The following is a 16,279-nucleotide window of genomic DNA, read 5'->3' on the forward strand; positions in this document are numbered from 1 at the left end:
TGATTTGGTCATAATACTGAAAGCCAAACTACACAACTAAATAAGTGACTTCACAAACACAAGAAAGCAGCTCTGAAAAATAAAGTGAGGTAAAAATAGGACACAACATATACATTCCTACCCAACAGATATCTGAATCATGTCCTTGTTTGAGCAAGGTGAAAGTAACCTTAGTCCATGGGAGAAGTCTGCCTAGGATAAGCAGCCTGGCTTTCTTTGACGAGGAGAGGCCGAGCAACATCTCTCTTATTGTTGCAATGCATCTCACATATTTGAATCAGAATGCCTTTGCAAACCTCCCAAAAGTAAACATGGACTGACTTTGCTATATCAAAAATGCATGAAGGTAGATTGTGAACCGCCTTGAGACCTATGGGTATAGGGTGGTATATAAATTCTGTTGTTGTTGTTGTTGTTGTTGTTGTTGTTGTTATTCACAGGCTCCAAAATATGGTTTATTTTTTGTTTTCCCCCACTTGCTACAAGATGATCATTGTTTTTCAAACAGTGGGCCTTTGGCCATGTTGAGTTGGGGCTCAGTGTCACAGTCCTCCCTTGCTTGCCTGTCCTGTGCCCTAACAATGTTGTGGTCTTTTGGCTGGAACAGGGGTAGGCAACCTAATGCCCGTGGGCCGGATGCGGCCCAATCGCCTTCTCAATCCAGCCCGCGGACAGTCCGGGAACCAGCGTGTGTTTACATGAGTAGAATGTGTCCTTTTATTTAAAATGCATCTCTGGGTTATTTGTGGGGCCTGCCTGGTGTTTCTACACAAGTAGAATGTGTGCTTTTTTAAAAAAAATGCATCTCTGGGTTATTTGTGGGGCATAGGAATTCGTTCATCAAAAAAATATAGTCTAGCCCACCACATGGTCTGAGGGATGGTGGACCGCCCCACAGCTGAAAAAGGTTGCTGACCCCTGGGCTGGAACAATGCAAACAAACTGGAAATGGAAATGAAAGGAATAAGAGAGGGAAACTGTTACATGAGGCAGAAGTGAATGTAAATGGAAGTCGAAGAAAGTGTCGATTTGGTGGAGGGGAGGGGAAAAGGCACAAATTGACAATGAAAGGAAAATGGGAGAAGAAATTACAGATTATGGGTTAAAATGCATGTGAGGTTCAGAAGCGAAAAACAGAAAAGAAAAGCCTTCTCCCCTTAGAATTTCTGAACCAGTAAATTCTGGAGAAGTTGTCACAAGATCTCCAGATCTGTATGCAACTTGAGGAAAACTGAGCTATGGAACTTCTTGCCACAAGGAAAATGCCATGGCAAACAATTTAGCAATATCCAAACATGGGTTAGCTATCAGTAGAAAGTTCCAGTAGTTGCCAGCTTGTTACACCAAACCCTTCCTCTCTGACTATTTTGTGGCCTACGTTGGCCTCTGTAATTTTAGCCATCTCAAGTGGGTCCTGGGAGTAAAATGTTTGGAAACTACTGCTCTAGATGGCTATACCTTCTGACTAATCACAGGCTTTTTACAAAGCACTGACAAACTAATATAGAACAGAATTATAAATGAGGCATTGCATTGATTTCTAACAAAGAGATATAACATTCTTGGAAATAAGATTTGGAGCTTCTACAAATATGCAATGGCATAATACTGCATGCAATATGATTTAATATTATAGAACACACTGCTTGATGACTTAGAACAACTATTCTGACTGCTAGCATCCAACCTCAGTTCAAGATGCTGATGCTAACCCACACAACTCATGTTCTCCAAATACCTTAGGAAATGCGTGCCCTGCACACCTTTGCTCCTAATTAGATGAGGCAAGGAGGTCGTGATTAATATTCCAGCTCTGTTACTAAAACATAATGCAGGATTTCTCAGCAGCCGTTCCCAGCTCTATAGGGTTGATGAGGATAAGCCCAATAAGCCCAACACTGCCAGTCTTCACAAACATTATAAACCAGCCTTTGCCAGCTAAATGGCCTCACAGAGTGTTTGGACCTCAACTCCCAACCATCCCAGCCAGCACAGCTGGGCACCTGGACTGGTGAAGGCTGCTGTAAACCATTACTTTTCTCAAAGGTCTGTTATGAACACTTAGGGCTTATCCATATTTACTTTTCCTCCATGCTTTTCAGGCAAGTTCTGCTCTTTAAAGCTGTGTCCAAGCACTCCTTTTTTATTCTCCTCTGAAGCTTTCCCAGTGAAAACTTGCTCTTTAGAGCTGAATCAGGGTAAATAGCAATCAGCAATCTGAATTGCAATTTGTTACACTTCAGCTTTAAAGAACGAGTTTTCGCGGGGGGAAACTCCAAGGGGTTGGGAGGGAAAGAGCAATTGGACACGGAACTTGAAAGAGCAGACCTTGCCTGGAAAGAGAAGGGCAAAAGTTAAGTGTGGATAAGCCCTCAAACAGCTTCTGGAAACATTTATCTGGTGGATTTCATGCATGAGCTTTTGAAGCATGCATGGGTTGTTTTAATGTTGTATTTTACTGTTCTACCATTTATTATATGCCATTTTGAGCTCTTGGGTAGCTGTGGTAAAAATAAGTAAAATACCTAAATAATCCCAACAGTTCATAGATCCTTGCATCATTGCATCATCTGAGCTGAATGCAAGTTAATCCTAGTTCAGGACAGAACATTTCTCTATTGCTAGCTTAGTTTGACAATCCTTAAGAAAGGACACTGCAAAGAAAATCTTTCTTGGCATGATTGCAATTTTTCTCTTAGGGAATGAGCGGAATTCAGTAGGCTGAATTCTACCACAGTAAGCAGTCCTAAAGTTTTTTTTTCTGGACCTCTAGTGCCTGTGGGCACCACAGCATCTTCAGGCACCCCCTTGGCACCAACCCACACCCATTCAATTAAACAAAAATAAAACAAAACAAAAATATTGGTTATTTGGCAAGGCGGTTGTCTGTTGTGGCGGGTAAAAGGTGTTGCCTGCTTTCATTCGTCTGTGTTGTTGTTGTTTGTTTGTTTGTTTAGGGATGTGATACTTTGCCTGCTGGTCAGTCTGAGTATTATAGTTTTGTGGGGGGTTTTACTGTGAAATGGATATGTTGTATGCCCATTTCCAAATATGCTCCCCAGACTAAAAAGGCTGGGGGCACATGCTCTGGTCTGTTTTTTAATTTTTATTTAAAATAGAAACAATCTGAGTTCATAAACAGAAATGGTTTAATGAGTTAAAACAAGAGCCACAAACCTTTCCAGACCAGCAAACACATTTGGAATTTAGATAATGTTCTGTGGGCGCCAGTCACAAAATGGCAGCGATGGGGTATGGCAGAGCACAAAATTAGAGAGTATGGTTATTGCTGCTTCACCCATTCCCCTTCAGTTGTCAAAAATACATGATAGCCACCAATCCACAGCCCATGGGCACCAACTAGTGATTATTTCCAGCCACAAGCTCATATGACAATTGAACTCTTCACTATAAACTTTCTAACTGGAACTGGATAACAATAGCACCAATTAACAAGCCATTATTTCACACCAATTAATGTCTGATATGAAAACGTCGTCCCTACCTCCTGCTTCCCTATTACAGCACTATAGGAGAACCAAATAGCTTTTGAAAACAAACAAGCATGCCTTTAACTCCCAACCACACAGATTAAAAATTGTCCTCAATAATTAAAATTGGTTTTTACTTGTTAATCAATGAATCCAGCCAAGCACTTTTAAGCCCAGCCGCTTTCAATGGGAAAATTAAACCCTTGCTCAGCTCTCTTCTCACAAAAGTCAATGGGGCTTGGATATGTTCACTTTTGACTGGATCCTACCAAAAAAAGCGAAAGATAGGACTAGGGGCTACAATCCTGTGCACCTTTACCTGAGAGTAGGTTCCACTGAATAAAGTGAGACTTAATTCTGAGTAAACGTAAATAGGATTGGAATCTAATCTTGGTCTGTCAAACCAAGTATTTCATTCTTTGTTTTTCTTATATCCCATGATTTCTCTTCTGTATCCCTGAATTATTCTTCCATATAATATTACTTTTATCCTGTTTCATTTAAAACTAGTTCATATAAAAAGGGAGATTTTCATAAAGGAGCTGTCCACCACCACAAGCTAGAAGTGCATTCCATATGACAACCACCTGAAAGTGTGATGTCAAATCCCGCTGAAGAGATGGATAACACAGGGGCCACTTTCCTATACACAGGTCAATTGCAATTCAGGATAAAGTGCTGAGCTCAACTCTTTACAGTAAGGTAAAAATGAAATATACACCTTGTCTCCCAGACAGCCTTACACTGGTTATTGCCGCCTCAAAATAAAATATGTGCCTACTTCTGCAGCACCCTCAAGCTCTTTTCAACACGCGCAAAAGGGGATGGGGGGATAAATAACAGAAGGACACAGAGGAAAGGTGTTTTATGGGCAGAGGCTGAACCCACCTGAAACTCTGCTTTGCTCTGTAAAATTTTACAGGGAAAAGCAAGGTCTACTTTGAGGCTCTTTGTATGATTCAGTTTTCTACTGGGGTGGGGAGGGGGTCTTCTTCCAATTACAATCACTTCTTATTACCAGGGTAATCTTGACATCAACTGATTGAGAGGATATCATAAACTCATAAATTTGAACAAATGTATTTATGGAAACAAGCACCTATCTGAACACTGTGAAACTGATCAAAGATCCTGCTCAGTAGGTACGTTTTACCAGGGGGAAACTTTGAGATCACTGCAGATGGTGACAGCAGTCACGAAATTAGAAGACGCCTGCTTCTTGGGAGAAAAGCAATGACAAACCTAGACAGCATCTTAAAAAGCAAAGACATCACCTTGCCAACAAAGGTCCGTATAGTCAAAGCTATGGTTTTCCCAGTAGTAATGTACGGAAGTGAGAGCTGGACCATCAAGAAGGCTGATCGCCGAAGAATTGATGCTTTTGAATTATGGTGCTGGAGGAGACTCTTGAGAGTCCCATGGACTGCAAGAAGATCAAACCTATCCATTCTCAAGGAAATCGGCCCTGAGTGCTCACTAGAAGGACAGATCCTGAAGCTGAGGCTCCAGTACTTTGGCCACCTCATGAGAAGAGAAGACTCCCTGGAAAAGACCCTGATGTTGGGAAAGATGGAGGGCACAAGGAGAAGGGGACGACAAAGGATGAGATGGTTGGACAGTATTCTCGAAGCTACTAACATGAGTTTGGCCAAACTGCGGGAGGCAGTGAAGGATAGGCGTGCCTGGCATGCTCTGGTCCATGGGGTCACGAAGAGTCGGACACGACTGAACGACTGAACAACAACAACAACAACTTTGAGAAGAGATTGTGGCGGGGCTGGGTGGGGGGCAAAGCTAACTACTTAGCATGACCTGCTAGCAGCTTCTCCCTCCAGACTCTCCTTTCTCCATTGGGTTGGCAACTATGTGGCCAAAGTGCTTAGACCTTGGGTGAGTAATCCACAGCCCTAATTTTACGCAAGTGTGGTGAGCCAAGAGGGAGAAAAAGATTCTCCCCACTCTCAGCATGCAGTCTCTGACAGATTAGCACCAAGGGAATGTGACCCACCACAGAAAAAGTTCCCCAATCCTGGGCTACTCATTACCTGTGGGCTGCCAGTTGCTACCCCTAATATGGTGCTGGAGGAGACTCTTGAGAGTCCCATGGACTGCAAGAAGATCAAACCTATCCATTCTCAAAGAAATCAGCCCTGAGTGCTCACTAGAAGGACAGATCCTGAAGTTGAGGCTCCAGTACTTTGGCCACCTCATGAGAAGAGAAGACTCCCTAGAAAAGACCCTGGTGTTGGGAAAGATGGAGGGCACAAGGAGAAGGGGACGACAGAGGATGAGATGGTTGGACAGTGTTCTCGAAGCTACTAACATGAGTTTGGCCAAACTGCGAGAGGCAGTGAAGGATAGGTGTGCCTGGCGTGCTCTGGTCCATGGGGTCACGAAGAGTCGGACACGACTGAACGACTGAACAACACCCCCTAATATTAACTGGATTTAGTGGCTATGGTACATTTTATCTAATGGAGTTGTTTGTTTTGAAGTCCAAAGGAGTTCAAAGACAGACTCAACAAGTTTAGAATTAAAAGCTAGAAATTCAAAACTATTCTTATTCTCTTCTGTCCATAGCTTAGGAAACTTAAATAAAGCTATTCACTATGAATGAGTCACACTGAAGAGTTTGAAAGGCAAAGGTTTGCATTCACCACTGGGCAGCTAAGCATCAAAGATGACTTGGAATCAGGGAAAATGTCAACTTTTCTAGCTCCTTATATACCCAATACACATCACAATGTACTACATTGCCTTCTTGATCCACGCTATGTAGGTATATTCATCAACTCCTAAAAGTTAGGAACATTTTTTATTTGCAGTTGAACTTAAGGTGGGCTGCAAATAAGAAAGGAAATAACCAGAGCACACGTAAAAGTGCTGTCATGATTATTTCCTTTGAAGTTGGGTAACCTGACATAATGGGTCACCCATCCACCTGTCAAAGCGGCCCATGGTGGGAGGTAGGGGCACCTGGGAACCAGCCAAATCCTATTTCTCCACTCCTGTCTGGTTAAGCAGAGAGCAGAATCAGGGGAAGCAGTAATTTTGCCACAGAGGTCCCACCCCATTAGCTGGCCCAGAAATGGCAAATGTAGAGTGGGGAAAAAGAGAGGTTCCCAGTATTGTGGCACAAAACAATTATATTGTCCTAGAGCAAGACCCTTATGACTAATATCCTGCTCAATGTAAAGGCTTCCTTGCAACTGAAGCCAAGGAGCTTTGAAAGAGGCCCTGCTAGAAAGCCACATATAATGAGGTGGGGAAAGGAGAGGAACAAGCCCTTTGGTGACTTCCAACAGTTAAAGAGAAAGCCAGGAATCTCAGATTATGACTGAGTAGAAGTAACCGCCTTTTTACTGACACTCTCCCTTCACCCCACACCCTTCCACACACTGCTCCTATAGCACTGGCAGGTTTCCATTCACAATCCTTCAATAGCTATCCTAGACTTCCTTGGGACTGCCTTTTGGCTCAAGAACAATCTTTTGCTTAACCTTATCTCACCTTTTATCTAGGGTTCCATCACAGAGCATCTGTTAATGTAACTTCATGAATATCAAAGCCAGTGTACTATGAACTGCTGACAACCCTGCTCAGCAAGGGCAAATATAAATAAAAGGAGTGTGCATCTGAATCGTGTCAATCACAGTCAATCTGGCTGGCAAAAAGAAGTGACCAAGCAGACTTGAAGAACTATTGATCACTGAACCACCTCCCCCCTCAACAAAAATCTGCACAAGTCTGTGGCAGGATTTCTGCCAAAGATTCTCTCTTGTAAAGCAATTTATACTGAACAAATACTTAACCAGTTCCATGGCTGGAAAGATATGCAACGATAGAGGTTCCCACTGGGTGTGTCAACTCTAAATTGTGGAAGAAAAGCTTTTCAGCCAACTCTAATCAAACCAGCATAGCCAACATTATACTTAATTACAAGACATGACATAAATCATCAAGACAATTGAAGACTACAATCAGTGGTGGTGTCACTTTGCAGTCTCAGAGATAGATGTATGGTGTTTTATAGGCCAGAACAATGCCCCACTAAAGCATTGTCTCTGTTTCCTGAGCCGGAAGTCTTCTGAATTACAAAAATAGTGACACAAATGACGAATGTTGTAAGCTACCTGCAGCTTGCTGATATAACCACTGAGGCCCAAACTTCACATTACAAGGAATTCATAGCTGCCACCAATAGAAGCAGCCCAGCAGATCCTTAATCACAATTATTATTTGTGGATTTACAAACTACATTTCAACTCACCTGAATACTGAAAATGGAGAACTATACAGGAAAACGTCATATAATCCTGCTGCCTCCCTCAAGGAGGAAGGCACCAGCCCCTCCACACAAAGATGGGTTTACTCCCTGGACTCACCCGGCCAATTCCTCTTGGCTAGTTCAAATTAACTATGTTTGGCAGTTGTTAAAGGAGCATGCTGTTGGCCAAACCACTACAAGCATCTTGTCCATGTCCTCATGCTTCATCAACTGAAACCAATCCCACGAGATGTTCTGTCAAACACCTCACCTGGCTCTGCAATAACAGTAGCATTCAACTAAAGATAGATAGGTGATTTTATCCCCAGAATGCCTGGGAAACTTGTCACAACAGGCCTCTAAGTTCTCCCAAAACTCTATTCCTGAGGACAACCACACGGAATAGCTCTGCTGGCAGGCTACTCCAAATGGAGGTGGCAAAGTAAGCCTTCTTTGTCACCTTTACCATATTGCAATAGACATAGCTATGCACTCTAGTAAGTGTCTGGTCAGCTTCAAATTGAGTCTTACACCACTTGTGTTCTAGACTTCGTCCAACTTGTTTCATAGCTTGGAGCTCCCTAGGAAACTGAGGAGCTCTCCAGACTGCAGAGTGTCAGAAAGGGCACTTGGAAGCAATCATGTCGACAGCCCAGCACATCTCACCATTCCATAGCAAGACCAATGCCTTGACAGGATTGCCAGCTCTGTCTTCTGGAAAATCCTTCAAAGCATTCAGGAATCCCTTGACTTTTTTAAGTCATCAGGGGTGGGTTATCCTAACAGGTCCCACCAGGAGGGTTCATCAGACCTTTGTGATGAACAAGGTCACCTCATGTGCCATACATAGAAAGGCTACCATCACAAAACTCAAGACTGGGAGCTGTGTAACACAGTGGCTAAAAGACTTGCAGTCTCAGGTTCAAATGTCGCCTTTGCCTTGAACTCACTGGGTAGCCTTCAGGAAGCCACTAACAACACACCATCTGCAACACAGGGATAATCTTGCTGCCCTACCTTGCAGAATTGTTCTAATAATTATTGAGATATGTGAATGTAAATGAATCACTCTGAACATTCTACTGCACTATACCAATTTCCAGGTAGTATGAATATTAAAATCTCTCTTAGGATGCAGGGAGATGCTGCAAAGCAATTCAAAGCATATATTAACACTCCCTCACTGCAAGACAAAAACATGTGAGATATCACAAGACTAAGCAATGGAGAGGACAACGTGTCTGGACATGGTTTCTGCTTCCAAAGAAACAGCATTTAGTTTAGTGGTACCACTTATGTCAGCAGTGAGGTAATCCCAGCTGAGGCGGTTAATGCTGATGTGAACACGCCATGTCTGTTGACAAAGTACTGAGACTGTTATTGGCATAATATGGAGAAACTGCTAGCAACATGTTCATCCTCATCTTTGCACTGGATGACCTAGCTGGGTATCAGGACATCAATTCAAACTACCTGATAGCAAATGTTCCACAGTGCGTTTCATGTCTTACTCTTGTTGACTAGGAAAATTCCCAGTCGGATGGCATATAGCCCAATGCCATACAAGTTCATTCAAAAATAATTCCCATTGAATTCAATGGCAGTTACTTCCACAATTACTCCATTTTATTTCTGCTCTAATCTTTGAGGCAAGGAAAACTGTTCTTCCTGTGCTCTGAATTACATATTTATCTCTTACATTACATATTTATCTCTCACTTTTTTTAGCTAAAAGATCCACAAGATAGCTAACATTTAAAATGAAGCACATATTAAAAACAAAGCACATACACAAATCAACCAAGAATCAGAAATCAAATCAATTAAGCAGCAGTAAATAGAAATCAAAGACTAGCAGAAAGAAAGAAATAAAAACCCCAGTAGAACAGCCAGAGAAGGAAACCCACTCAAGAGAGCTCTAAATGTCACCCTCCATGAACAATGTAGCTTTCGCTCTGCATTGAAAACAAAGAAAGGGAGCAGAATGAACTCCCTCTAGGAGGCAGTTTCAAAGCCATGGTAGAAAAGGCCCAATCCCTAAACAACACCTCCTCTAAAACACTTCAAAAACAGCAAGAGGGCATTTGTGGGGAAGATCTTAATGTCTGAGTCTGTTCATAGGAAGTATAATGTTTTACAAAAATAGCTCACAGCACATGACTGGTGCAGGATTCACTCTGGAAATCTTGTATGTCTTGTAAACACTGGGCTTGGCCAGAACCCTACATCCAAGGTATTCATCGCTTCCTACATTCCTTCTGATCATAGCTCCCATTATCCTTGAACACTGGCCATACTGGTGAAGACTGGTGGGAGCTGTAGTCAAACAATATCTGAAGGTTACAGGTAGGTAGCCGTGTTGGTCTGCCGTAGTCGAAACAAAATAAAAAATAAATCCTTCCAGTAGCACCTTAGAGACCAACTAAGTTTGTTATTTGTTATCTGAAGGGTCACAGATTACCCTACTGATATATAAAAGACCATATCTCAGAGTTCCAAGAATCTCAACTTTCGTTTTTTAAAAGTACGTAACATGAAAGTGTGGGGACTGACTCTAATTAACATCTCAAAACAAAGGAAGGCACTGAAAAGCCAGGGATCGGGCTTCCATAGTTTTTATGACTCTTCACCCTTCTGCTGTAGCTAACTGAAATTACACAAAATTTATGCAAGGTTACATAATCTGACTTCGTTTGAACAGAATTTGATGCAGAACTACACTACAGTTTGGTATAGCCTACTTTTGACTGTATGCTCTCTGAAGAGAAGTTTTAAAGAATGAGTAGCAGAAATGCAAACCATGCCCAGGCAATCATGCGGTAGCCCAGTTAATTGGTATTGGCAAGGAGGCAAGGGGATGCAATGGAAAAAGAAAAGCCTAGTCAATCTCAGTATAACAGACCATGTAAAACAATTGCATTCTCAGCCACAATGGCAGAACTGCAGTAGAATTAAACAAGTGCAGCAAGACCTGAGTTCAATTTCAAAACAATGTCAATTTCAAACAAGCAAGGTGGCGTAGATGTTTAGTACGCATATTAATGACCACAGTTTTAATTTTAAAAACAAAGGGTAGATTGCTTTGCTTTCTAAAAATAGGCTCAAGCACAACTATGATATAAAAAGATCAATGAAAACACTGCAAAACATTAAGTGGATGAAAATTCAGGGAATATTGCCATAGACCCATCATGCAGAGAAGACAGAAAAGAGGACAGCAGAAAAAGCTGACAGCATAAACTTCAGGATCTCTGCATGGTATATAAGGTGGCTAAAAGATAGAGCTTCAGCAAACCCATGGAAGGTGGCATCAGGCGGCCCCTTAACTAAGTATCAATTTCAAAATAAGACACATGTGTCACATGATGCTGGGATGCAATGTATGTTTCCTAATTATTACACAGATTATTTTTTCAGTTGCCACCAACATATTCAGAGGAATTGGGGCAGCTGCTCTGAATTTTGAACCAGCAATTGGTGGCATACGCCAAGCTGAAACAGAATGAGCTCACCTCCAGTATTTCTTCTGGGTGTTAGGAGTACAAGTCTGCTTCACACATTACATTTTCTGTGTGTACACCTACAAAAATGAAACTTTAGACATACACTCAACAAGTAAACCAGGCTAACCTGTGATCCTCCCAATGACATTAGACTACACCTCCCATCATCCCTGGCAGTTGACATTGGCAGCTGGGGCTGGTAGGGGTTGTAGTCCAACATCTGGAGGACTAGAGGTAAGCCGCATTTGATGGAAGCTGTGAATGTAACACAAAGACATTTGAAAGCACATGTTTGAGGCAGGTCTATCTGCCACAGAACTAGGATTGATCGCTGGTCACTGCAGTGTGTAAAAACCCAGCTTTGTGGCTGTATGATTTGTGACCTAAGAAAGACTATGAAGGGCTGTTGTATGTCTTGTTTACAGGGGATATGATAGAAAATTAGAGGAGTGCATCTAAGATCAAACAAGGGATTGTCAAATCTGAAAGTAAAAACAACAACCATGCTTTTATAATGGAATAATCTGAAATTGTGGCAGCACAAGAACCAATTGCTTTGGGGGGGGGGGGAGCTACCAGACTTGAAGTCTGAAAATATTTTCTAGAGGGACAATTAAATAAGTCATAACAAAGTATTTTCCAATAATTGCTGAGGGTGCTCTCTCTTGAAATTCAGTAGCAAAAACTGTTTTGTCTTTACAGTCATACTTCGGGTTGCGATCGCTGCGGGTTGTGCATTTTCAGGTTATGGACGCACCGAACCCAGAAGTACTGGAATGGGTTACTTTCGGGTTTCAGCGCTCGCGCATGCACAGAAGCACTAAATCACATTTTGTGCATGCGCAGAAGCGCCGAATCACAACCCGCGCGTACGCAGACGCAGGACTGCAGGTTGCTAACGTGCCTCCCGCATGGATCACATTCGCAACCCAAGCGTCCACTGTATTTTTTTTCAAATGTGTGCTATTCTCCATCCTTCTTTTTTGAAATTACCAGTCTCTACTGTCAGCAATCTGAACATCAAATGCTTAGAAAGTGACTAGAAATTGAACTGTCACCCTGTTAAATGAGAAGAACTAACATCTCCATTTATCAAAAGTACTGACAGCATGCAATATCTAGGGGAAAGCGTGATAGATATATTAAACTGATATAAAAATTGTGACTGTTTCACTGCTGGAACGGTGCCAGATCCAAGCACTGAAAAGTACAAGGAAAGGTCCCAACCAGAGCCCATTATTATGAAAATGGCATAATCAGTAAAGTGTTTGGGGCCATGTCTGCAGAACTACTGATTTGGGGTCTAAGCATCCTGTTTAAGTGCTTCTGATAACGCATGAAACTATTTAACCCATACTGGTCTCTGCAAGGCCATGTTGCCAAATACTGGTATGGTCCACATGGCTGGCTTCAAACAGTAAACATGGAGAATTATCAAAGAAAAATGTGCTGATGAGGGAAAATGACATGACTTCTCAAGTGAAGTTCCTGTGCTTCTGGAAAAGCATCACAGCACTTATACAACAGTGCAGCAAGGTGCTATGTGGAAAATCTCTTAGAAACTAGAGCTGTTCACAAATCAATTCTCAATTTTTTCCACCCTATCCATTTGCAGAGAAATTGAGAAGTGTTTGACAGTGGAATGGTCTCCCTCAGGAAGTTGTGGATTCTCCTTACTTGGAGGTTTTTAAGCAGAGGTTGGATGGCCAATTGTCATAGATGTTTTAGCTGAGATTCCTACATTGCAGAGAGTTGGACTAGATGACCCTTCCAATTCTACGATTCTTTGATTCCACCAAATTTCTCCAGCAGTTTTTCAGGGATTAGGCTCACTATTAGCAGCAGCACTATACTCCGTGTGCTGCTGGTGGCTGGAGTTTCTGTCTTGCAAGTAGCAACAGCAATTATGTTGGCAGCCTGGCCACATTTTTGTTCTCCACAATGCCTTGGACCTAGCACCATTCTGGTTTGGGGGTAGGTGTGGCAGTCACCAAAAAAATGGTCTCTCTTACCCTAAACTGTCTCAAATGGCTAGTGTGAGGATAAAAGAGTGACAGGGGGAGGTCATAAGCATTGCCCTGAGATTCTTGGAAGAAAGGTAGGATAAAAATGGGGCCAGGAAAGATTCCTTACGCAGTCTTTGTGCTACTCTCCCAGAGGAAGGAGGGATTAAGGATCCCAAAAGGAAATGAGTGAGGTGCTCTCCATTGACGGTCTCTTGCCACAGTAGTGAATTAGTGTGTGTGTATAGCAAAGTAAGAAGTACCATTGTAAGTTTTAACAGTGCTATTATCAGCTTTAAACATTTCACCAAAAAACCCTGTGGACTTCCTTCTCAGAAGGATGGTGGGAGCACTGCTTAATTTCTGAGGGACAGAGAAATAAGCCAGGGCTCAGGTCTGTGTAAGTTCTACTCCTTCATGCCAAGTGGGTAGCGAAAGGCTGCTTTTATTGTATATTAATTCATAGCTATTTATTTAAAGTATGGGCATGGCCCCAGTTGGAAGGTGGTGGTTCTAAATTGGCATGCTTAGTGAAGGAGGGCTGGACCTACTTAATGTATGCTGCTTTGAGTTACATTGTAAGGAACGCAACTAACAAATATAATAAATAAATAAATCCGTGAGAATTGTTCTCTACTTAAACCCAGTGCAGTGTCCAGTGTTATTCAGTTTATTAACAAAAATGTTTGGCAAATGCAGCGCTCATAGGTATAAACACCAGTACTAGTTCAAAACTCTTTTAGTCTTTAATTCCTTATTGTGTGGTGTGCTTAACATATCCCGTTTGGGCCCACACTATCCTTTTATTCCCCAACTGTACATCATTAGGGTACTTTTGAAATATTTTTGGTGACATCCTTCCTTCCCTCAGGCTATCCTTCTCTTCTGGACTATCAATCATCAGTTCAAGCAAAAGCACCTGCTCAGCAACCATCTGCTACAGTTGCTGCTGCTTCATTTTAATTATTTCTTCCTGGTTGCCCTAGGGATTCATACGCTGAACATAAATGGGCCTGCCTCAGAACACATTTGTCCAAAAGTGAAGCTGGATGACTGCAGGCAAACTTCTTATTATTGTCATGTTAACTAATGTCATCTGGAGTTCAGCTGAAACAGCCATTAACAAAAGGCCCAAATTGCAGATATTGTATGCAGATATGTGAACCTATAGACGGATAACTCATAAAAATGGGGAAGCAATGCTCGGAGCAGGCACTTAACCTTTCCCCTACCTGCTATTGTTAGGAAACAAACTGCCAACCACTGCCTTCCTCCTTAAGAGCAAACATTTATAACAGGGAAGAGGTATCTTCAGATATTCATATTGTCCCTTCCAGAAGTATACTTTTCATCTTTTAAAATGTCATCTTGTTACAGTTACGTTAGTTTGGGATCAACACCCCTGCTCCCAAGTCATCCGCAGGAATTCTACGACATTCCTGCAGATTTGGGCTTTCCACTCATTTGATGACCTTAGCTAGAATAACTGGGCAAATAAACAAGTTGTTTGGAACAGCAGTAATTGTTAGGTGACCTGGAACTCCCTCACACAGCAGTATATGTATAATGTCATATATCCCTCCCACTTCAACACACTGATCAAAACTCATCTTCCCTGTGAAGCCTTTGGCAAGTGCCTGGAGCATTGCAAGCTTCAAAGGACATTGGATACCTGATCTCTTCTGATGGTTGCAGTGCTCTGTCTACCTTCCCATTCAGGTACTGCTCAAAATGTTAATTCCCAATGGCTTCCCTCTGCCCTTTTCATCAGGAAAGCCAAGGGAAGCGCAGTTCAAGGCAACTAGATCACCTTATAACTAAAGATCTCAAAAGGCTTTCAATTTTTGGTCAGGACAATTTAAAAAGGGCTGATCTAAGTTTACTGCTGAGCAGAAATCACACTCAGGTGGGAGAGAGAAAGAGAGTGAGGAATACGAACATCCTTTCCTCTATCCTAAATTCCATCAACTTATTGGTAATGTGTAATCAGTTTTCATAAAAATGCCCATTCCTAAATTCAGACCTTTGGTGTGATCCAGCAGGAATGTTATTATGTTCTTAAGGGAGCTATCTGTGCTGGCTCTAAAGCCAAACACATCTCCTTGACACTGAAGTAAACAACAATTAAGACATAACACCAGTCTTCATTTAACTGGCTTACAGACACAGTTTGGGTCGAAATCAGGAGTATCAACTTACTCATTGATTTTTTATCAGCTACTCACAATGAACAGGGATTTGATCAGGGAGAGATGAAGATAAGACTTAAAACAGAAATAAGTGTGAAGCAGCAGCAAAAAAAGCTAATGCTATTCTAGGCTACATCAACTGAAGTATAGTGTCCAGATCAAAGGAAGTAATAGTACCACTCTATTCTGCTTTGGTCAGACCACACTTGCAATACTGTGTCCAATTCTGGGCACTACAATTTAGGGAGGATGTTGACAAGCTGGAATGTGTGCAGAGGAGGGCAACTAAGATGATCAAGAGTCTCTAGAGGGCAAGCCTAATGAGGAATGATTGAAGGAGCTGGGTATGTTTAACCTGGGAAAGAGGCGACTGAGAGGAGATATGATAGGCATCTTCAAATATCTCAAGGGCTGTCACATGGAAGACGGAGAAAGCTTGTTTTCTCCTGCTCTGGAGGGTAGGACTCGAACCAATGGCTTCAAGTTACAAGAAAGGAGATTCTGACTAAACATCAGGGAAAACATTCTGACAGTACGAGCTGTTCAGCAGTGGAACAGACTTCCTCAGGAGGTTGCAGACTCTTCTTCCTTGGAGGTTTTTAAGCAGAGGTTGGATGGCCATCTCTCATGGATGCTTTAGCTAAGACTCCTGCATTGCAGGGGGTTGGCCTAGATGGCCCTTGGGGGGCGTCCCTTCCAAGTCCATGATTCTATGTTCCACTTCAAAAGATATTGGCAGCCAGGGTGGCATGTCCCATTTTGGTGTATGAGGAGAAACAGGAAATGCAACCTTCCTCCTGCTGCTGCCACCATACCTGTTCCTGTT

The 16,279-nt window shown here is 42.2% G+C and overlaps 1 protein-coding gene across 6 annotated transcripts in view; it reads right to left on the bottom strand.

The window, feature by feature from the left end:
• The window catches only part of TTBK1 (tau tubulin kinase 1), a 97,190-nt gene that overhangs the window by 61,616 nt on the left and 19,295 nt on the right, over window positions 1–16,279 (bottom strand). The window lies entirely within an intron of this gene.

This window comes from Lacerta agilis, chromosome 3, assembly GCF_009819535.1.
Source record: "Lacerta agilis isolate rLacAgi1 chromosome 3, rLacAgi1.pri, whole genome shotgun sequence".
Classification (NCBI taxonomy): Eukaryota; Metazoa; Chordata; class Lepidosauria; order Squamata; family Lacertidae; genus Lacerta; species Lacerta agilis.